At 44.1% G+C, this 24,490-nt stretch overlaps 1 long non-coding RNA gene and 1 other non-coding gene across 2 annotated transcripts in view; one reads left to right on the top strand and one right to left on the bottom strand.

Moving 5' to 3' along the window:
* Positions 1-24,490, top strand: part of LOC124606807 — a 738,984-nt gene that overhangs the window by 200,966 nt on the left and 513,528 nt on the right. The gene's annotated exons all lie outside the window — the stretch shown is intronic.
* On the bottom strand, positions 7,756-7,830 carry Trnas-cga. Its single transcript has one exon. It is a non-coding gene; the product is annotated as a tRNA-Ser (tRNA).

The following is a 24,490-nucleotide window of genomic DNA, read 5'->3' as shown; positions in this document are numbered from 1 at the left end:
TGGTTCAAATGGCTCTGAGCACTATGCGACTTAACTTCTGAGGTCATCAGTCGCCTAGAACTTTGAACTAATTAAACCTAACGAACCTAAGGACATTACACACATCCATGCCCGAGGCAGGATTCGAACCTGCGACCGTAGCGGTCGCTCGGTTCCAGACTGTAGCGCCTAGAACCGCACCGCCCCTCCGGCCGGCCAATCAATTAATTGTGCAGTTCATTACGCTTCTTAAAAAATAGTGTACTCCTGAACTTAAAATTTCCACCTGTTTTAAGAATTGACACACAAAAACAACTTCATGGTCCAGCAGCAACAGAATTCGTGTTTCTTTATTTGTAAATCTGACGAAGTTACGTTTGTACTGGGTTGCTTTTACAAGAAACTGTGAACATATTGCTGCTCTTCTTTAGGTATCTTGGTTGACTATGGGGTGAGGAGCACTGAATGTTAATGAAATATCTTGCGATTGTACAAGTTGGGGCAGGGGGTGGGGGACAAAAAAAATGGTTCAAATGGCTCTGAGCACTATGGGACTTAACATCTGCGGTCATCAGTCCCCTAGAACTTAGAACTACTTAAACCTAACTAACCTAAGGACATCACATACATCCATGCCCGAGGCAGGATTCGAACCTGCGACCGTAGCAGTCGCGCGGTTCCGGACTGAGCGCCTAGAACCGCTAGACCACCGTGGCCGGCGTGGGGGGGGGGGGGGGGGGGACAGAAGAAGAGGCAAAAGAGATATACTTATTTCATCAAATAAATTTTTTTGTCTTATAACGTTTCTCCTTTCAGTTGAGGGAGGGGAATATTTATCTTTTCTAATGTGCTTCTTTAAAAAAAGTTTAAGCTCAGCAGTATTTTCGATGTATGAAGCTATTTTGTTTCCTGTTTATAATTCCTTTCGTCGAAAACGACTGTAATCTAATGACTGGCAACAGTTGGACATTTACACATGTAAATTTGTTCACATTCCCAGTGACGATGTCAAACGAAAATAAATAAATAAATAAAAGAAACGATTTCATTGTAAGGGGGTTGGGGTAAGTTTCGATAACAAAATGGATCAAGTAAATATAGTTACTTGAATGTAAAATTTCCGAAGCTTGCAATGGGGCAAAGCATCTTCTCATATTGATCTTCGTTTGTTTCGACAGGATTCAGTAATACAGAACTATGATCTTCATTTGTAGCTTTACGATAGTAAGAAAATTTTTCATCTAAATAAAACTACAGAATCCAAAACAATACCAAACATTTTGTCCAAAAATAAGAGATTTATAGTGATAGGCACGCCCAGGCGTTTCTGTCTGCAACAGACTCGGCGTTCGCCGTGCCTAGCTGACGTGACGTCACCAACAAGCGCCGAGGCCTTCCTTTGAGTTGGTGTTCACCTCCGCCGGGACCAGCCGCACAGTCCATGACTGCAGCGCCTTAGGCCGCTTGGCTAATCCCGCTTGGCTGCGTATTCAAATACAGAGATATGTAAACAGGCAGAATACTGCGCTGTGTTCGGCAACGACTATACAGGGTGGTCCATTGATGGTGACCGGGCCAAATATCTCACGGAACAAGCGCCAAACTAAAAAACTACAAAGACGGAAACTTGTCTAGCTTGAAGGGGGAAACCAGATGGCGTTACGGTTGGCCCGCTAGAAGGCGCTGCCATAGGTCAAACGGATATCAACTGCGTTTTTTAAAAATAGGAACCCCCATTTTTATTACATATTCGTGTAGTACGTAAAGAAATATGAATGTGTTAGTTGGACCACTTTTTTCGCTTTGTGATAGATGGCGCTGTAATAGTCACAAGCATATGGCTCACAATTTTAGACGAACAGTTGGTAACAGGTAGGTTTTTTAAATTAAAATACAGAACGTAGGTCCTTTTGAACATTTTATTTCGGTTGTTCCATTGTGATACATGTACCTTTGAGGACTTATCATTTCTTATCGCAACACTCAATTTATTTCCCTTGAGAATTTTCGCAAAACGTAAATTTCATGGAGACAATTTTATAATTAGCACATTAAGCTCGACAAAATATATATTTTTAGAAGCCTAGGATATAGACTTGTAAGAAAATAGATTCATTATTCAAATATTACTGAGTTTTACGGAAGACAAACCAAAATGCGAGATTTTTTTGAGACCAATAACCTTTCAAACAAATTATTTTTGAAAATAGAAAATTGTTCTTCCAGAAGTAGAGGAAAGGAGGTGTCAGTTGAGATAAGTCAAGGCTAATGCAAATAACATTTACATATTAATGTTAGGTAATACACACTCTCTAGGTCTCGTAATTTTATCGCATTTCATTAAATAAAAGAGTTTTAATGACAGCAGCTACACTATTACGATCAACGGACTGATAACTAAGTGCTCAATAATAAAGTTGTATGTGGAACAGCTTAAGTAAAATTTCGACAGCTTCCGGAACGTAAGTGTTTTACTTGATTATAGCTCAAAAGAAATGTCTTTATTAATTGCAATTGTTGTTGTTGTTGTTGTGGTCTTGAGGCCTGAGACTGGTTTGATGCAGCTCTCCATGCTACTCTATCCTGTGCAAGCCTCTTCATCTCACAGTACCTACTGCAGCCTACATCCTCCTGAATCTGCTTAGTGTATTCATCTCTTGGTCTCCCTCTACGATTTTTACCTTCCACGCTGGCCTCCACTACTAAATTGGTGATCCCCTGATGCCTCAGAACATGTCCTACCAACTGATCCCTTCTTCTAGTCAAGTTGTGCCACAAATTTCTCTTCTCTCCAATTCTATTCAGTACCTCCTCATTAGTTATGTGATCTACCCATCTAATCTTCAGCATTCTTCTGTAGCACCACATTTCGAAAGCTTCTATTCTCTTATTGTCCAAACTATTTATCGTACACGTTTCACTTCCATATATGGCTACACTCCATACAAATACTTTCAGAAACGACTTCCTGACACTTAAATCTATACTCGATGTTAACAAATTTCTCTTCTTCAGAAACGCTTTCCATGCCATAGCCAGTCTACATTTTATATCGTCTCTACTTTGACCATTATCAGTTATTTTGCTCCCCAAATAGTAAAACTCCTTTACTACTTTAAGTGTCTCATTTCCCAATTTAATTCCCGCAGCATCACCCGACTTAATCGGCTACATTCCATTATCCTCGTTTTGCTTTTGTTGATATTCATCTTATATCCTCCTTTCAAGACGCTGTCCATTCCGTTCAACTGCTCTTCCAAGTCCTTTGCTGTCTCTGACAGAATTACAATGTCATCGGCGAACCTCAAAGTTTTTATTTCTTCTCCATGGATTTTAATACCTACTCCGAACTGTTCTTTCGTTTCCTTTACTGCTTGCTCAATATACAGATTGAATGGCATCGGGGAGAGGATACAATAATTACAATTGCTGAATGAAATAATTACGTATATGCGATCACATGCATCGCGTAATTCAGCTATGAGTTAGTGTTGAGAGCTTTTACAAACATTGTTATCGACCATTACAGTAATGGAGATTTTCCTATCCCCCAGGTGCATTTCAGTCCGCACGCTAGAGTTTTACATCACAAACCGTCTGACTTAACCCACTCTTTGGACTGAGAGAAGTTATGTCGTTGCAAGGTTCTCGGGTCGCGCGTATCACGACGATGGTACACGCAGACGCGTCCGTGTCGTGTGGACCGCTGGCCTGGCTGTGCTGACGTCACCCGGTGTCCGCTGCCGGCCTCTCAAAGGCCAGCCTACGGCGTCTGCGCATGCGACCGCTTCATCTATATTTACGACCCGGTGCGTGCGACCATCCCGAGCGGCGCCGACAGGTGCCTGCCGCCAGACGCAAAAAAGAAACAAAAAGCCGCTGCCTGGCTGGAGAACGGACAGTTAACGCTTGTCATTTCTTTATTCGCGCCGTACGAGACCCTCAAGATAAAAGACGAGCCACTCCTCAGGTAGTCACGGTCGAATGGACGGAAGGGACAGTTCTACCCATGCGTAACGAAGATATGCGACGTGTTCACGTGCAATCAGTGACGGGTAAAGATGTAATAATCTTGATTTTTAGGTGTGCTCTCCTTTTTGTCCTTTATTACAATGTCATTCCCCCACTCGTCGGGAACTGGATGGATCAGCAACGGTACATTTTCAGATTTTTCAGCAAAAACTATACGAAGATAATTTTAAAGTTTCAAAAAGTTAAAAACATAAAATATTTTCGCAGTTTTCTAAATTTATGAAATGGGCAACAGTACGTAGTAGGTCTTGGTTAAAAACTGTTAATGGCACGCTTTACTTTATCTTTCGTAGTAGCCAACTAGGAACCAAGTGACAGTTTCAGTTCTGTCTCATTTTCTTTTTTTTCATTTCGTCCAATAATCTTTTATCTGTTTACCATGTCTTGCTTCTTTTTTCAAACCACTTCATACCTGTGGCCTTACAGCTCCGGTCTTCTATAAATTTAAGTCTTTTTCTACTGAAAATACGAGGGTCACTCCAAAAGAAATGCACACTTTTTTTTTAATGATCCATCTTTCATTCTACATGTTTGAAAGTTTTACAGTGTGTAGATACATCCTTTAGGACCAATATTTTCATTCCTCCACATAATTTTCATTCCTCTCAACTGCCTTACGCCATCTTGGAACCAGCGCCTGTGTACCCGCACGGTAAAATTCTGGACGAACCTGTCGGAGTCACTGTTTGGCAGCGTGCACAAGGGAGTCATCATCTTCAAACCTTGTTCCACGAAGAGAGTCCAAAAGAGGTGACACTCACATGGAGCCAGATCAGGACTGTAAGGCGGGTGTTTCAGTGTTGTCCATCCGAGTTTTATGATCGCTTCCATGGCTTTTTGACTGACATGGCACAAACCTTTTTTAACACCAACACTTTCAGTATTCTGCAAACACTTCCTTCCCCTATCCCAACGTAGCGTGACAATTCGTTCACTGTGATGCGTCTGTCAGCAGTCACCAATTAAATCTCTGCACATTGTCTGGAGTGTGTGCAGTACGAGGCCTGCCGCTGCGAGGACAATCCTCAAGATTGCCGTGCCAGCTTTCGTCACGTAACCTGCTTGCCCACCAACTGACTGTACTGCGATCGACAGCAGCATCTCCATACACCTTTTTCAACCTCTTGTGGATGTTTCCCACTGTCTCGTTTTCACAGCACATGAATTCTATGACAGCACGTTGCCTCTGACGAACGTCAAGTGTAGCAGCCATGTTGAAGACATGCTGTGACGGCGCCACTCACGGCAACAGGTTGAACTAAGTTTGAAAACAAGCGGGAAGGATGTATCAACACACTGCAAAACTTTCACACATGCAGAATGAAAACTGTATTTTTACAAAAATTGTGTGCATTTCTTTTGGAGTGACCCTCGTATCTCCTTCTGCAGTTTCTTCTGCTTTTACTTTGTGTATTTCTAAATCTGTTTAACTTCTCAGATCCTGTTCCTTATTAATTTATTTTCCCAGGAATACTTGAAGATACGTTTTGTCAGCCTAATGTCTTAAAACATCAGTCTTCTTTTCTCCACATGTTTTCTATATTGGTGCATTTCATCATTCGTTCTCAGTTTCCAGGCTACTTTCCTTCTTATTGGAGGTATCACTTTCCTCGTGGCATTTATCTGTAACATTTCGGCCGAGCGGATCTAGGCGCTACAGTCTGGAACCGCGCGACCGCTACGGTCGCAGGTTCGAATCCGGCCTCAGGAATGGATGTGTGTGATGTCCTTAGGTTAGTTAGGTTTAAGTAGTTGTAAGTTCTAGGGGACTGATGACCTCAGCAGTTTAGTCCCATAGGCCTCAGAGCCATTTGAACCATTTTTTGTAACATTTATAGTTTGTCTAATTAGTTCATTGAGTGGTAGGCATTCATTTGTGTGCAGGCATTCTGGTATCACAACCGTGTTTGCAATGCATTATCTTAGTATTTCTCGTGTGGTGCAGGAAACAGTAGGAATGGAAAGTAGTTGGGGGTTGTGTTGGTGTAAATCCATGACAATTTTTAAATCTATTTATTAATCAATTCCGAGTTCATGCACAAGGAGAACGTAAGTAAAGCATTCAGCACTCATATTACCAAAATGCGATACTTAACGTGTAACACAATATGAACACACAGTAAAATCATGTGCCCCTTAGAGTATCTTAATTTTACAATAATGGGCATAAAGCAGTACACCACAATAAAAATGGAACAGTAAAAGTATGAAACAAAAGACACACAGTTATCACAGCTAAGCTCAGAATATAATATCCCCATGGACTGTGCGGCTGATCCCGGCGGAGGTTCGAGTCCTCCCTCGGGCATGGGTATGTGTGTTTGTCCTTAGGATAATTTAGGTTAAGTAGTGTGTAAGCTTAGGAGACTGATGACCTTAGCAATTAAGTCCCATAAGATTTCACACACATTTGAACGTTTTGTAATATCCCAAAACATACCCCGACGAAAGCCGGCACTTTAAACTAATACTATACAATCAGTTAACAGGAGAACAGAATATAAAAAATAGAGCACACCAGGTACTGACTGCTGACCACAGCTGCAATAAATGAGAACGGTAAACAATTTAAACTGACCAAGCAAGGTGCAGTTTCCTGCGTTAGAAATATTTGCGCTAAGTTCAACTGGCACGATCTCCTTTAACCTCATAGCTGATGCTCACTGTAGTTAATAACTACCGTCCAAACAGTGCCATGGTCCTGGGACCCACGAATCCAAACACCGTTCCCTCATCCAGACTGAAACTGTGTAGACAGCAAGCCACCACACGCCCAGACCCCGTAGTCCTCCGTTCTACCTCTGCTGCTTTGTTGCACCAACTTATTGCTTCGTTTCTTCCAGCAGCTACCTTCTTACAAGGGAACCTCCCCATCGCCCCCCCCCCCCCCCCTCAGATTTAGTTATAAGTTGGCACAGTGGATAGGCCTTGAAAAACTGAACACAGATCAATTGAGAAAACAGGAAGAAGTTGTGTGGAACTATGAAAAAATAAGCGAAATATCCAAACTGAGTAGTCCATGCGCAAGATAGACAACATCAAGGATAGCGTGAGCTCAGGAGCGCCGTGGTCCCGTGGTTAGCGTGAGCAGCTGCGGAACGAGGGGTCCTTGGTTTAAGTCTTCACTCGAGTGAAAAGTTTACTTTCTTTATTTCCGCAAAGTTATGATGTGCCCGTTCGTTCATTGACGACTCTGTTCACTGTAATAAGTTTAGTGTCTGTGTTTTGCGACCGCACCGCAAAAACGTGCGATTAGTAGACGAAAGGACGTGCCTCTCCAATGGGAACCGAAAACATTTGATCGCAAGGTCATAGGTCAACCGATTCCTCCACAGGAAAACACGTCTGATATATTCTATACGACACTGGTGACGGCATGTGCGTCACATGACAGCAATATGTTGTCGACCAACCTAACTTGTACACTTGGCGAATGGGCAAAAAGATTCTTCTACCTTGCCCGATTTAGGTTTTCTTGTGGATGTGATAATCACTCCCAAAAAACTGATGAAAACACGAGTTTGTCAAATTAACTGCAGCAAATAAATGCAACAGTTTCACAGTCGCTGTTTTCCCTGTGCCCTGTCAAAACATATGTTTTTAACGTATTCAAATTTTTCCGTGTGTAGACCGTCAAATCCCGCACATGTCCAAGCAAATCTGAACATGTCCTGGAATGGAATGAAATTTTCACTCTACAGCGGAGTGTGCGCTGATATGAAATTTCCTGGCAGATTGAAACTGTGTGTCGGACCGAGACTCGAACTCGGGACCTTTGCCTTTCGCGGGCAAGTGCTCTACCGACTGAGCTATCCAAGCACGACTCACGCCCCGTCCTCACTGGCGGAATTAAAGCTGTGAGGACGGGTCGTGAGTCGTGCTTGGGTAGCTCAGTCGGTAGAACACTTGCCCGCGAAAGGCAAAGGTCCCGAGTTCGAGTCTCGGTCCGGCACACAGTTTTAATCTCCCAGGAAGCTTCATGTCCTGGAATTTTAGAGAGCGAAGTTGATTATGTGTGAGTGTCTGAACTTTGATAATTGTCTGAAAATAAGAAATTGAACTTTCCACTCGAGGGTAGACTTAAACCAAGGACCTCTCGTTCCGCAGCTGCTCACGCTAACCACGGGGCCACGACGCTCCTGAGCTCACGCTATCCTTGATGTTGCCTACCTTGCGCATGGACTACTCCGTTTGGATATTTCGCTTATTTTTTCATAGTTCCACACAACTTCTCCCTGTTTTCTCGACTGATCTGTGTTCAGTGTTTCAAGGCCTATCCACTGTGCCAACTTATAACTAAATCTGAGGGGGGTGCGATGCGGAGGTTCCCTTGTTAGGAAGAGTAATTCAGAATAGGCTTGCGATCGACAGCAGGGTGATGCCTCTCCAATTATCACATACTGATAGGTCTCCTTTTGTGGGCAGCGTGATGAGCAAGCCTTCGTTACTTTTCCATTCATCTATATGGCTGTCAGGAATGGGTGTAAAATTTCTGCTGCTATAGAAGGGTGTACTGTAAGTAGCTCTGGACTGATGTCCAGGCCCAGAGCTTTTCCATGTCTTATTTGTTGGACTGCTTTAGCGATTTCTTCTTTGGATGGCGGTTCTACGTTAATCTTGTGGGAGTCCTTCCTTGCCCCCATTCAACTGACTTACTTTGTCATCTGTAGTTTCGCGGTTCAGAACGTCCTCGAAATGTTTTTTCCACTTCTGCACTTGGTCTTCTCGATTTGTGAGTAGAAACTAAACTGAAATAAAATTATCTTCAGTTCCTTTATTCAAAGTACTGTTACCGGTTTCGAATCGTTATGATTAATCTTCAGACGGTTTACATGCTTTCCTTTTAATAGGTGGTGTGAAATCAATTTAATTAGAGCAGTGGCTCATAATAATGGATATAAACCCATAATAATAGAAAAACTCCACAACAAAATGCAGACAAAAACCACAGATCCACTTCACAGCAGTCACTTCAAGCCAAATCAGTGTGCCACAGAAGCCAAACCTAAATATGCTACTCTCCCATACATAGGCCCACTATCATACCAAATAGCAAACTTATTTAAGAAGAAAAATATCACAATCAGCTATTCCGCAAATAATAAATTACGACAAAAAGTAATCCATGACGTAAATACCTCCAAGAGTCCCTACTATAAATCAGGAACATACAGACTCAAATGCGTTACATGCCCAAAATTCTACATTGGACAGACAGTCAGAAGTTTTGAAATTAGATGCAAAGAACACATTGATGCTTTAAGGCTTGGAAACTTGAACAAATCTGCATTTGCAATCCATATTGCTGAAGATAACCATTCGGTGAGAAACATTGAGAACAACTTAAAACTTTTACAGCTAGCAGAAAAATGAGCCACTATGAATATATTAGAAGAAATAGAAATACGCACACACAAGAACAGCGCCCCAGACTGTGTCCTTAATGAACAAACAGTGTTAGCTAGCACCCCTTTCCTGAAAAATTTTCAAAAATTATTTTCCAACCTCCAAAGCAAATAATATTCCTACGCCTATCTGCAGATCAAGTAGCAAATTTATATGTTACTATAATTCTCATGATGCTGAATGTAATTAAATAATGTACTGTTTTACGTATCTAGTTCTAAAAAAAATGGACCAACTTTATAATTAATGTAACAGTATCCGCTCAAAAACTCAAAAAATCAATGTGTCTCTGTACTAGTGTAAAAGGCGTTTCAGTTGCATAAGTGAATATATGGTCTTTTTCCAAACATAGGACGTCTTCAATGTTACGATATACAGGGTGTTACAAAAAAGTACGGCCAAACTTTCAGGAAACATTGCTCACACACAAAGAAAGAAAATATGTTATGTGGACAAGTGTCCGGAAACGCTTACTTTCCATGTTGGAGCTCATTTTATTACTTCTCTTCAAATCACATTAATCATGGAATGAAAACACACAGCAACAGAACGTACCAGCGTGACTTCAAACACTTTGTTACAGGAAATGTTCAAAATGTCCTCCGTTAGCGAGGATACATGCATCCACCCTCCGTCGCATGGAATCCCTGATGCGCTGATGCAGCCCTGGAGAATGGCCTATTGTATCACAGCCGTCCACAATACGAGCACGAAGAGTCTCTACATTTGGTATCGGGGTTGCGTAGACAAGAGCTTTCAAATGCCCCCATAAATGAAAGTCAAAAGGGCTGAGGTCAGGAGAGTGTGGAGGCCATGGAATTGGTCCGCCTCTTCCGGTCACCGAATCTGTTGTTGAGAAGCGTACGAACACTTCGACTGAAATGTGCAGGAGCTCCATCCTGCGTGAACCAGATGTTGTGTCGTACTTGGTTCAAATGGCTCTGAGCACTATGGGACTTAACTTCTAAGGTCATCAGTCCCCTAGAACTTAGAACTACTTAAACCTAACTAACCTAAGGACAACACACACATCCATGCCCGAAGCAGGATTCGAACCTGCGACCGTAGCGGTCACGCGGTTCCAGACTGTAGCGCCTTTAACCGTGTCGTACTTGTAAAGGCACATGTTCTAGCAGCACAGGTAGAGTATCCCGTATGAAACCATGATAACGTGCTCCATTGAGCGTAGGTGGAAGAACATGGGGCCCAATCAAGACATCACCAACAATGCCTGCCCAAACGTTCACAGAAAATCTGTGTTGATGACGTGATTGCACAATTGCGTGCGGATTCTCGTCAGCCCCCACATGTTGACTGTGAAAATTTACAATTTGATCATCAGAATGGAGTAGTACAGGACATACTGACGAAACTAAAATGAGCTCTAACATGGAAATTAAGCGTTTCCGGACACATGTCCACATAAGATCTTTTCTTTATTTATGTGTGAGGAATGTTTCCTGAAAGTTTGGCCATACGTTTTTGTAACACCCTGTATAATAGCATCTTTGATACTCATATGTTTGTATCAAAACATGTGGTGCGTTGTAGAAATCTTTTCAGTGACAAAGCTAAAGCGTTGAGTAAGAAAAATTTACGTGTGCAACAATAGGAATGCAGTGGGAATGTATTCACATCTGTTGGACGAATGTTATGAAAACAAATACTCCAAACCGACATTTCACGTAAGTCTCATCCAATGAAAATCTGTAACGCAACCATATGTGTGTGGCGTACTTATAATTATGTATTATTTAGGCGCTACAGTCCGGAACCGCGCGACCGCTACGGTCGCAGGTTCGAATTCTGCCTCGGGCATGGATGTGTGTGATGTCCTTATGTTAGTTAGGTTTAAGGAGTTCTAAGTTCTAGGGGACTGATGACCACAGATGTTAAGTCCCATAGTGCTCAGAGCCATTTGAACCATTTTTTTGTATTATTTATATTTTAAGACAATTAATTGTAAAAAACGCACCACATATTCTAAGGAAAGCATGTAAACCGTCTGAAGATGAATCATAACGATTCGAAACCGGTAACGGTACCATTTGAATAAAGGAACTGAAAGTAATTTTGTGGCTGGTTGCTGTCCCAACACCATCACCTTTTGTCTTCAAACAACAGCCACGGTGTCCAACCATGTCATCATATGATAAAATTGCATTAAACTATCTGTTTCAGATAGGAATAAATCTGTGACTAGTTCCATGCACGATCCTCTTTCCCCTCTTCTCACAGTTGCCTGTTGTAATCAGTGATGAGGCAGCAATAACAAGATGGACTAGGCGGTTTTATTTACGGGCGTTGTAACAAAAACACGCCCGTCAATACGGCGTGGCAGGGGAGGTCCGTCATGGCGGATCAAAACACGCGTCGGCGTTCCCGCCGTAAACTGTTTGCGCGCGTGTAAACAGACGCGCCGCCACTTGCCGGTGATAGCTGACGTCGGAATTTACGCACGGCCGCTCTTAGCCGCGCCGTTTCTGCTCTCCCTCCCCCTTATTTTATTTCTTATAAAAGTCGTTCTTTGATGCCGCCTGCAGAAATACTGCCGCCCCCATGCGGATGACGTTAATCGGGTATTGAACTGCTGTGCCAAAATAGTCGCCTGCGCTTTAGTGCTCCCCTCTCCGGTCAGTTCTTGAAATTTCTGTGGTTTTGTCTCACCTACACCTCTCTCTACTTTCATTTTCTTAATGAAAATTATGCAGCCGAATTCGCAAACGATGCAGTGACGCTTGTCCCATATGCGTCCGGTGAAATGTTTTTGCGGTGGAAGATATTTTCAACACGGACGTTTGACGGGCTATCGGAGAAAAGTTGGCAGCGTGATTAAATATCCCAGGTCGATCCGCTGTGCCTCATAGAGTAAGAACACAATGTCACGCAACGGTGCATCTCTAATTAATCACGCCGTGCTACGAATTAATATTCAAAACGTACCTACACAGATTTCGAGCTATCGCGAAATGTTAACATGCGCGTGTCTATTTTAAACACAACTATAAAGCAGAGACATTGATACACGGCTGACACTTGCCTTCGCGATGTATTGGATGATTTTTAAAACGACCATTCAGCCTTGCCCAGGTAAACAGTACGACTCTGTTCATTGCACGAACTGTGTGCATCGCGGCCGTTTTGGCAACTCTAGGATATTTACTAATCTTGTACGCCGCTCTAAACATCTTTTTACCCTGTCAGCAATTCTAGTACAGTTTTTCTTTCAAAATGATGGAGCACAGAAATCAGTCGTCCTTTCCTTTCAGACTTTATTGAAGCAAGTCGAGATTTCGTCTAGTGCCTAGCCATTACCATTGCAGTAATTTAGAGTTTCAATGCATGTCCTAGTACGTCAGTCCGCTGCTTGTCGGGCTCCTGCCACTGTTCATTCAATAAAGCCTGAAAGGAAAGGACGACTGATTGCTGTTCTCCATCATTTTGAAAGTCATATATATCGTTGAGTGCATTCCAAATTCCTAATGGAAGGTAACTTGATGTAGTATAGTTGTTAAGAACACAACGGTTTCATACTTAGTGCGTGGTTGCTATTCGCCTTTGAATTATGCGCTGTAATGTGCCCAAAAATGTGACCATGAACTCCGACGGAAGTCTGGAAATACACGAGGGTGAGTCAAATGAAAACATTAAATATTTTTTAAAAATATTTATTGTGCAGAAGTGGTACAAAGCTGTATCACTTTTCAACATAATCTCCCCGACGCTCAGTGCAAGTCCTCCAGCGCTTACAAAGTGCATAAATTCCTTTAGAAAAAAATTCTTTTGGTAGTCCGTGCAACCACTTATCCACCGCGTGACGTACCTCTTCATCAGAACGCAACTTCTTTCCTTCCATTGTGTCTTTGAGTGGTCCAAACATACGGAAATCACTTGGGGCAAGGTCTGGTGAGTATGGGGGATGAGGAAGACGCTCAAAATGCAGGTCTGTGATTGTTGCAACTGTTGTACTGGCAGTGTGGTGCCTTGCATTGTCATGTTGCAAAATGGACACCTGCTGACAGCAATCCACGTCGCTTTGATCAGATTGCAGGCCGCAGATGACTTTTTAGGAGATCTGTGTATGATGCACTGGTGACAGTGGTCCTTCTAGGTATATAATGCTCCAAAATGACGCCTTTTTCGTCCCAAGAGAGAATCAGGATAACCTTCCCTGCTGATGGTTCTGTTCGAAACTTCTTTGGTTTTGGTGATGAGGAATGGCGCCATTCCTTGCTCGCTCGCTCTCTTCGTTTCCGGTTGGTGGAAGTGAACCCAGGTTTCGTCCCCAGTAACGATTCTCGCAAGGAAGCCATCACCTTCTCGTTCAAAGCGCCGAAGAAGTTCTTCACAAGCATCAACACGTCGTTCTCTCATTTCAGGAAGTCAGCTGCCGTGGCACCCACCTTGCAGACACTCTGTGAAACTGGAGCACATCCTGCACAATATGGTGTGCTGACCCATGACTAATCTGTAAACATGCTGCAGTGTCATTCAGTGTCACTCGGCGGTTTTCCTTCACTATGGCTTCAACTGCTGCAATGTTCTGTGGAGTCACTACTCGTTGTGCCTGACCTGGACGAGGAGCATCTTCCATTGAAGTCACACCATTTGCGAACTTCCTTCTCTATTCGTAGACTTGCTGCCGTGACAAACATGCATCACCGCACTGAACTTTCATTCGTCGATGAATTTCAATAGGTTTCACACCTTCACTACGCAAAAACCGAATAACAGAACGCTGTTCTTCCCTGGTGCAAGTGGCAAGTGGGGCGGCCATCTTTATACCGATGCTGCGACGGTATGTGTGCATCTGCACTAACTGCTACCTACACGCTATTCTGCACGCTGTTTGTAGCACGCTTACCAACTTACAGGATATCGGCGCGAAATTTCGATTTGTTATTACAAATTTAAAGTTTTCATTTGACTCAACCTCGTACAATCAATCAGTCTCGCTGGTAAATGTCAGATATCACGATATTACTGCCGTACTCAATTTGTAGGAGGGACTCAATTTGTAGGAGGGACACCAGTAAGTGCGTTGGAATGTGGGGCCTATGTAGGTTCCAATAGTAATGCAGATGTGAAGAGGCTTGCGCAGCAAATCTAGCGTAGAGAGTTGCACCACACCAGTCTTCGGACTGAGGGACAGTATCACTTTCGAGTTTCTAATGAGAAAATATTTTTCTTGTACGAAAGCGAACATAATATGTGTGGCAGTTGTTTAAACTACGTTGTCCAATGTAACCATCTATCAAAAGCGTCAGTAAGTGCGTTGGAATGTGGGGCCTATGTAGGTTCCAATAGTAATGCAGATGTGAAGAGGCTTGCGCAGGAAATCTAGCGTAGAGAGTTGCACCACACCAGTCTTCGGACTGAGGGACAGTATCACTTTCGAGTTTCTAATGAGAAAATATTTTTCTTGTACGAAAGCGAACATAATATGTGTGGCAGTTGTTTAAACTACGTTGTCCAATGTAACCATCTATCAAAAGCGTGAATATGGTCCCCAAGGATAGATGCATACTTTTTTTTTAATTTGTTGACGTTTGACAAAACCATTTAGCCAGTGAAATGAATAACTACAGATACGGTATACAACATCATATATATAGCACAGGCGTTAGAAATTACATTAATTCCAGGTAAACGTCATAGTACATTTGTACACTTATACACTCAATACAGTCCATATATTACAACTGGGACAATACTGACATAGTCCGTTGTAGTCAGCTGTCGAAACAGGTCGGTCATAGGCTTAGGTTGGGGAATTGCTGCTCCGATCAAAGCCTTGTCTGTCGCAGCGTGAACCCCCTATTATCAGAAGGGTGAGGTCTGCAATCTCAGTTGGGTGAACTTCGCAATATGGAGATGACTGAACTATAAATATATGAAGGATATCAGCCGTGATCCAGCAAGATGCGCGCTATAGTAGTGGTTTGCGATTGGTTAGCTTGGTTTGGCTTTTGAGATGTATACTTGTGTTGATCCTGCGTGCCTTCCATAACCTGAGATCACCACCCAGGGAATGCCACGGAAGCATTCCCCAGACTTAACGCCCCCTCCTCTGGTCTGGACCATCCCGACGATTACTGCAGGGGTTTGCTTTGATACGTCTCACGCCGTCCACGCCAACGGACATCTGTCCGATGGAGCATAAAACGTGATTAATCTGAAAAGGTCAGCTGTCACCAGTCAGTGGACAGCCAGTTGTGGTATTAGCGTGCAAATTACGATCTTCGTCGCCTACGGACAGAAATCAGCATCGGTGCATGAACGGGGCGCCTGCTGCGGAAGGCCATTTGCAACTACGTTCGCTGAACGATCGTTAACGAGACACTGTTGGCAGCCCACTGATTCATCTGGGCGGTCAGTTGCTCGACAGTTTCGCGTCTGTTCGCGCGTACTCATCTCGGCAGCCGCCATTCACCTCTGTCATCTATGGGCCGTGGTGCACCACAGTTCCCTCGGCGCCGGCTTTGGATAGCACCATTTTGCCATGGACGGTATACTTTAACCACGACGGCACGCGAACAGTTTACAAACGTAGCCGTTTCGGAAATGCTTTCATCCTTGGCCCGAAAACCCATCGGGAAACACGACCATCATGAAGGGGTGTTCGTAGTCTGCAACCAGTGTACGCTACCTTGCACAGCTCCACTGGACTCATGGATGCCTGAGTTAATGTTCCCCTGAAAATGTTGGACAATTCAGAATTTATGGTGGTTCCACTTGGCATGATGTCCACAAGCAAGAGTCCTTCGGAATCGAAAAACACCGTAGCCATAACTTTTCCAGCAAAAGGTGTGGTTTTGAATTTTTTTTTCCTTGGGTGAATTTGCATGATGTCCCCTCCATTGATTGCCTCTTCGTCTCTGGTGAAAAATGATGGAGCCATGTTTCGTCACCTGTCACAATTCGTCCAAGAAATTCATCTCCACCATTCTCGTACTGTTCCAAAAGTTCGCAGCATACCGTTTTTCTTGTCTCTTTGTGACCCTCTGTCAACATCCTGGGAACCCACCTGGCACAAACCTTTTTTAACGCCAACACTTTCAGTATTCTGCAAACGCTTCCTTCCCCTATCCCTACGTAGCGTGACAATTCGTTCACTGTGATGCGTCTTTCAGCATTCACCAATTCGTTAACTCTCTGCACATTGTCTGGAGTGTGTGCAGTACGACGCCTGGAGAAACTTCAATCTCGACTGAGTCGTGTTCGACCACATCGGCAAAAGGAGGATGTTTTGCTGTTGCACGACAATGCACGGCAACATGTCAGTCAAAAAACCATTGAAGCGATCACAAAACTCGGATGGACAACACTGAAACACCCGCCTTACAGTCCTGATCTGGCTCCATGTGAGTGTCACCTCTTTTGGACCCTCTTCGTGGAACAAGGTTTGAATATGATGACTCCCTTCTGCACGCTGCCAAACAGTGGCTCCAACAGGTTGGTCCAGAATTTTACAGTGCGGGTATACAGGCGCCGGTTCGAAGATGGCGTAAGGCAGTTGACAGGAATGGAAATTATGTGGAGAAATGAAAATATTGTTCCTAAAGGATGTATCTACACACTGCAAAACATTCAAACATGTAGAATAAAAGATGGAATTAAAAAAAAAATTCTTTTGGAGTGACCCTCGTGTATCACAGGTCATACCTGACGGCTAGTGTCGTATTTTGCACTTCATCCGTGAAGAGCTAGCTGGCATACCGGCCCCTGTGCCTGCGAAGGTAGAGTGACGCTCCGGTGATTGGAGTTGGAGCGATTCCGCGTGGCTGACACGGATGCTGCCGGGGCAGCGATTTCCGCTCGGCGGGTCGGAATAGAGCGTCCGTGCAGCGCAAACGGAGGAAGACTGGTGTATAGAAAGCGCGGCACGCCCAGCCAGGCGGTCGCGAAAGCCGCCCAGGTGAGGCGCAGCGGGGACGAGCGGACCAGCTCACCAGCTGACCGCAGCTTTCCTGCGTCCCGCCCGGCCGTTCCCACGATATAAGGAAGGCCGGGCGGACGTGATTTCCTCCAGCCCGCCAGCGCGGGCTAGAGTCACAGGTGGGAAAGCGCACGTTCCTGCCGCCACCTTGCTGCTCGCAGTTCGCCGGCAAGGCCCTGAGATGATAAAAACGAGTCCACTAAGTCGAAACGCGCGTGGAAGAGAAGCTGGTGACGTCACAGAGTGGAATTCCAGTGTTCCACTACAGTGCAGATCGTGAAATCAAGAATCTGACGTGTCAGACTTTGTGATGCGCCATTGTTTGTACCTGGGCAAGCAGACCTTAGAAGCCGGTATATTGCGTTGACTTAAACTACACTGCTGACCATTAAAATTGCTACACCAAGAAGAAATGCAGGTCATAAACGGGTATTCATTGGACAAATATATTATACTAGTACTAACTAGTCATTACATTTTCACGCAATTGGGGTGCATAGACCCTGAGAAGTCAGTACCCAGAACAACCACCTCGGCCGTAATAACGGCCTTGATATGCATGGCCATTGAGTCAAACAGAGCTTGGATGGCGTGTACAGGTACAGCAGCCCATGCAGATTCAACACGATACCACAGTTCATCAACAGTAGTGACTGGCTTATTCTGACGAGCCAGTAGCTCGGCCACCATTGACCAGAGGTTTTCAGTTGGTGAGAGGTCTGGAGAATGTGCTGGCCAGGGCAGCAGTCGAACATTTTCTGTATCCAGAAAGGCCCGTACAGGACCTGCAACATGCGGTCGTTCATTATCCTGCTGAAATGTAGGGTTTCGCAGGGATCGAATGAAGAGTAGAGCGCCGGCCGGAGTGGCCGTGCGGTTCTAGGCGCTACACTCTGGAGTCGAGCGACCGCTACGGTCGCAGGTTCGAATCCTGCGTCGGCCATCGATGTGTGTGATGTCCTTAGGTTAGTTAGGTTTAAGTAGTTCTAAGTTCTACGCGACTGATGACCTCAGAAGTTAAGTCGCATAGTGCTCAGAGCCATTTTGAAGGGTAGAGCCACGGGTCGTAACATATCTGAAATGTAACGTACACTGTTCAAAGTGCCGTCAATGCGAACAAGAGCTGACCGAGACGTGTAACCAATGGCACCCCATACCATCACGCCGGGTGATACGCCAGTATGGCGATGACGAATAGACGCTTCCATGTGCGTTCACCGCGATGTCGCCAAACACGGAAGCGACCATGATGATGCTGTAAACAGAACCTGGATTCATCCGAAAAAATGACGCTTTGCCATTCGTGCACCCAGGTTCGTTGCTGAGTACACCACCGCAGGCGCTCCTGTCTGTGATGCAGCGTCAAGGGTAACCGCAGCCATGGTTTCCGAGCTGATAGTCCATGCTGCCGCAAACGTCGTCGAACTGTTCATGCAGATGGTTGTCTTGCAAACGTCCCCATCTGTTGACTCAGAGATCGAGACGTGGCTGCACGATCCGTTACAGCCATGCGGATAAGATGCCTGTCATCTCGACTGTTAGTGATACGAGGTCGTTGGGATCCAGCACGGCGTTCCGTATTACCCTCCTGAACTCACCGATTCCATATTCTGCTAACAGTCATTGGATCTCGACCAACGCGAGCAGCTATGTCGCGATACGATTATCCGCAATCGCGATAGGCTACAATCCGACCTTTATCAAAGTCGGAAACGTGACGGTACGCATTTCTCCTCTACACGTGGCATCACAACAGCGTTTCACCAGGCAATGCCGGTCAACTGCGGTTTGTGTGTGAGAAATCGGTTGGAAACTTTCCTCATGTCAGCACGTTATAGGTGTCGCCACCGGCGCCAACCTTGTGTGAATGCTCTGAAAAGCTAATCATTTGCATATGACAGCATATTCTTCCTGTCGGTTAAATTTCGCGTCTATATCACGTCAGCTTCGCAGTGTAGCAATTTTAATGACCAGTAGTGTACGTATTTGGTGGGTTTTCTTCATCATACAGCACGTGGTATGAATATACGCTCTTTCAAAGCATCAGCCAGTTTAGGATCTCTCCAAAACGCGTCGTTTGAGCTACGGTTTTTTATAATAAAATGACGGCAAACTATATATCGATATATATGTTTTTAGTATTATAACTCGTAATCTGTGAAAATATACCGTTTCAGTATTACGGTACAATGATCTACCAAAAGGGCATCATGTTGATACAGTTTGTCATAGTTAAATATCAGATAATGAGAATTGTGTACACACCTTTAGGCAGTGTACACTATACAGGGTGTATCATAATTAATGGCGTAAATGCATACGGTTGAAAGTAAGCGATACTATAAGCAAAAATGTCTCAGTAAACATAGGGTCGAAAATGCATACCTTAAGACCTACGAGCAATTTTTTATCTTCGATACTGTGAAGCAAATCTCTTCTACTGCAAGCTATTTGCTTTCCCTATTTTGGGAAGTAGTAGCATGGAGCAAAATAAGAAACAAAATATCCAGTAAACATGTGCTCTAAAATGCATATCTTACGAGCTATGAGCACGTGTTCATCTTCGCTACTTGCAAATACAACTCTGCTAATGAACAATTGTAGATTCATCTGAACTTGCTCATTCTAATCATATGTAGGTCTCCGTCTACAAATTTTACTCCCCGCACTTCCCACAATTGACTAGTTATTGATGCCTTAGAATATGTCCTCTGAATCTGTCCTTTCTTTCAGTCAAGTTGTGCCGTAAATTTCTTTTCTTCCATATTCGATTCAGTGCCTCGTTAATTACGCGATCTACACATCTAATCATTCAACAGTCTTTGGTAGCACATTAGAAAAGCTTCTAATCTCGTCTTGTCTGAACTGCTTATCGTCCAAATTTTGCTTCCACACAATGCCACATCTTCACAACAGGCTTCCTAATACTTAAATTTATCTTCGATGTTTACAGATTTCTCCTTTCCGGAAACGCTTTTCTTTCCATTGCCTGTCTGCATTTTATATCTTCTCTACTTAGGCCATCATAGATAATTTTGCTGCCCAAATAGCAAATCTCGTCTTCCTTGCGTCTCATTTCCTGATTTAATTAACTAAGCATCGCCCAATTTAATTCGTCTACATTCTCTTCCCCTTTTTCACTTCCATTGAAATTCGTTGTACAACCGACTTTCAATTCTCTACCTATTCCGTTCAACTGATCCAGTTCCTTCTGACAGAACTGCAATGTTACCGGCAGACTTCAAGATTTTAATGTATTCTCCCCAAACTTTGAAACACCCAGTTACTTTCTTGTACTACTCTGCTCAACGTACAGATTGAATGCCTTCAGGGTAGACTACAACCCTGTTTCATTCCCTTCTCGACCACTATTTCCCTTTCATGTCCTCCAGCTGTAACAACTGCAGTCTGGTGTCTGTACAAGTTGTAGATAACCTTTCGCCACCTGTATTTTTCGCTGCTATCTGTATGTGTCTGACTTTAACTGAGAGAAGCTGGTCGTCGTCTTACAGGATCACGTTATCCGCACTTTCTTCAATATGAAATTCCAGCATTATTGGAAGGGATTGCTTTTGGCTACAAGAATGCGTATGTACATCAAGCACGACGGGGCTCTTGCGTATTGTAGTCGCCAAGTAACACGTTCCCCGGAAGATGGATCGGTAGATATGGGCACGTTTCGTGACCGCCAAGATGCCCCGGATTTTTGCTTATGGCGATGGTTGGAAGGTGAAGTCTACAAAGAAAAGGTAACTACAAGAGCCGATTTCATCGTTCTGATTATGAGTAATGCGGCCCTCGTAAAAGAACGCAAAGACGACTTCAGAAGAGCTATACGTGGTGTTATCAGGAGAAGTCAAAAGTGCATTGCGGTTGGCAGTGGAATTTTTGAAAATCAACCGTGAACGCCCTCATTTGCCTTTGCTTTAAGTTTGTTTGGGTTACATACTAACAGCTGTATATCTGAAACTTTCTGGCAGATTAAAACTGTGTGCTGGACCGAGACTCGAAGTCGGGACCTTTGCCTTTCGCGGGCAACTGTTCTTCCGTCTGAGCTACCCAAGCACGACTCACGCCCCGTTCTCACAGCCGTTTTTCTGCCAGTACCTCGACTCCTACCTTCCAAACTTAACAGAAGCTCTCCTGCGAACCTTGCAGATCTAGCACTCCTGAAACAAAGGATATTGCGGAGACAGGGCCTAGCCACAGCCTGGGGGATGTTTCCAGAATGAGATTTTTCACTCTGCAGCGGAGTGTGCGCTGATATGAAACTTCCTGGCAGATTAAAACTGTGTGCCGGACCGAGATTCGAACTCGGGACCTTTGCCTTTCGCATGCAAGTGCTCTACCACCTGAGCTACCCAAGCACAACTCACGCCCCGTCCTCACAGATGTACTTCTGCTAGTATCTCGTCTCCTACTTTCCAAACTTTACAGAAGCTCTCCTGCGAACCTTGCAGATCTAGCACTCCTGAAACAAAGGATATTGCGGAGACAGGGCCTAGCCACAGCCTGGGGGATGTTTTCAGAATGAGATTTTTCACTCTGCAGCGGAGTGTGCGCTGATATGAAACTTTCTGGCAGATTAAAACTGTGTGCCGGACTGAGATTCGATCTCGGGACCTTTCCCTTTCGCGGGCAAGTGTGCTCTACCATTTGAGCTACCCAAGCGCGACTCACGCCCCCTCCTCACAGCCTTACTTCTGCCAGTACCTCGTCTCCTACCTTCCAAACTTTACAGAAGCTCTCCTGCGAACCTTGCAGAACTAACACTCCTGAAAGAGTCTCACAGTCTATAATCCACTGCGATCCAATGTTGCGCTCCGAACGTAAAATCTCAGAAATTTCTTCCTCAGATTAACGCCAATGGTTTATACTAGCAGGCCAGTTATGACCAGGATCTGCTTTTAATGTCCTCCTTGCTTCGTCCGTGGTATGTTATTTTGCCTCAGTGGCAGCTGAATTCCCTTCGTGGTTGCCATTTTGATGTTAACTTTATCGATAATCTCATTTCTGCTCCTCCTCCTTCCTTTCACCTTTCTTCAGTGTACTTATTCGATTTTTCATTCCGTTCAACACGTCTTGTAATTGTTCACCTTTACAGAGCACTGTCATTGTCGATACCCTTTCACCCAGAATTCGAATTCCATTCTTGAACTATTCTTTTATTTCCGCCATTGTTTCTTCGATATGTAGATTGAACAGTAGGTCAAAAAAATTTAAGTCGAGGTTAATAAATATTACAAGGTACAGATTGACAATTATTGAACGATATGAAATGAAATCGTCATAACTTCTGAACGATTTGCGTTAGGACGTTCATACTGCACGGTGCGAATTAGTTTGATGTGAATGGGGGTTCGTTTAGCGACGAAACTCGCTTTCATTTGGATGGGTGCGTCAGTAAACGGAATTGGCGCATTTGGGGGACTGAAAACCGGCATTTCGCGATCGAGAAGTCTCTTCATCCTCGACGGATGACTGTGGGGGCGCAGTGTCCAGTTACGGAATAATCGGCGCGATATTCCTTGATGGCACGGTGACTACCGAACGGTACGTGAAGATTTTGGAAGCTGATTTCATCCCCATTATCCAAAGTGATCCTGATTTCGACAAGATGTGGTTCATGCAAGACGGAGTCGGACTCCGTCATAGCGTCATAGCAGGAGAGTGTTTGATGTCCTGGAGGAGCACTTTAGGGACCGCATTTTGGCTCTGGGGTACCCAGAAGTCATTAGCGTGGTCCTCGATTGGGCGCCATATTCTCCAGATCTGAATACCTGCTACTCTTCTTTGTGGGGCTATATTAAAGACAAGGTGTACAGCAATAGCTCCAAAACCATCGCTGAGCTGAAGACAGCCATTCAGGAGTTCATCGACCACATTGATGTTCCGACACTTTAGCGGGTCATGCAGAATTTCCCCATTCGTCAGCAACGATGGCAAGCATATCGAACATGTCAAATCTTAATATCTGTAGTGGCGTTTACATGTTGAATAAAGTGTGTGCCCTCCGTAGTTTGTAACAAATTTACGTTTTTTTCAGATAGTTCAATAATTGTTCAAAATGGTTCAAATGGCTCTGAGCACTGTGGGACTTAACATCTGAGGACATCAGTCCCCTATAACTTAGAACTGCTTAAATCTAACTAACCTAAACACATCACACACATCCATGCCCGAGGCAGGATTCGAACCTGCGACCGTAGCAGCAGCGCGGTTCTGGGCTGAAGCGTCTACAACCGCTTGGTCATAGCGGCCGGCTGCAAACGACACCCACGTTCTTTGCCGAGGTACTGTTTTCCGTTGAGTCGCCTGTTACGTTAGTTCAGTGTAGCATAATGAACAGAGAGGTAAAGTTGGACGTACAGTGAATGAGAAACGTTCATTTGACTAAAAATATACCAGCTTTTTTAAAAACTGCCTAGTTTTTGCTAGTTTTCGATATACTTTGCGGAGCCAAAGAAACTGGTACACGCGCCTAATATCGTGTAGGGCCCCTGCGAGCACGCATGAGTGCCGCAGCACGACGTGGCATGGACTCGACTAATGTCTCAAGTAGTGCTGCAGGGAATTGACACCACGAATCCGTAAGAGTAGGAGGGGGTGGAGATCTCTTCTGAACAGCACGTTGCAAGGCATCCCACATATGCTCGATAATGTTCCTTTCTGGGGAGTTTGGTGGCCAGTTCATGATTCTACGTCACTGGGAAGTACCTGTATATTTTGGGTAGTGAGTTCGAGAGTATCAAAACATGCGACATAAATGGCCGTATTTTTTGACTGCAATGACTTACAAGTTTAAAATCTTTACACAGATAAGGGATCGCAGACTTTAATATGAGATATAAATTTGAATTTGATACGCCAGCCTGTTCAAGAGGAAAATGGGTCTTTACAGGCGGTGAAAAAAAAGAATATTTTTTCGAGTTATATAATTACAAATTAACAATTTTCTTTGCTTTTAATGTGAAACCTTGCTTTTTGACGGGTTTCATGAGTATGCGTCATCGGAAAGCAGCCTATCGGTGTTAAATGAATGAGTTTTCGAGTATCGAAAATAAAGTATGTAAATGGCCGTATCTTTCGACTGAATTGACTTAGCCGCGCGGGATTAGCCTAGAGGTCTAAGGC

This window comes from Schistocerca americana, chromosome 3 (assembly GCF_021461395.2).
Source record: "Schistocerca americana isolate TAMUIC-IGC-003095 chromosome 3, iqSchAmer2.1, whole genome shotgun sequence".
Taxonomy (NCBI): Eukaryota; Metazoa; Arthropoda; class Insecta; order Orthoptera; family Acrididae; genus Schistocerca; species Schistocerca americana.
The sequence above is the reverse complement of the archived record's forward strand: the minus strand, read 5'-3'. Positions and strand labels throughout refer to the sequence as shown.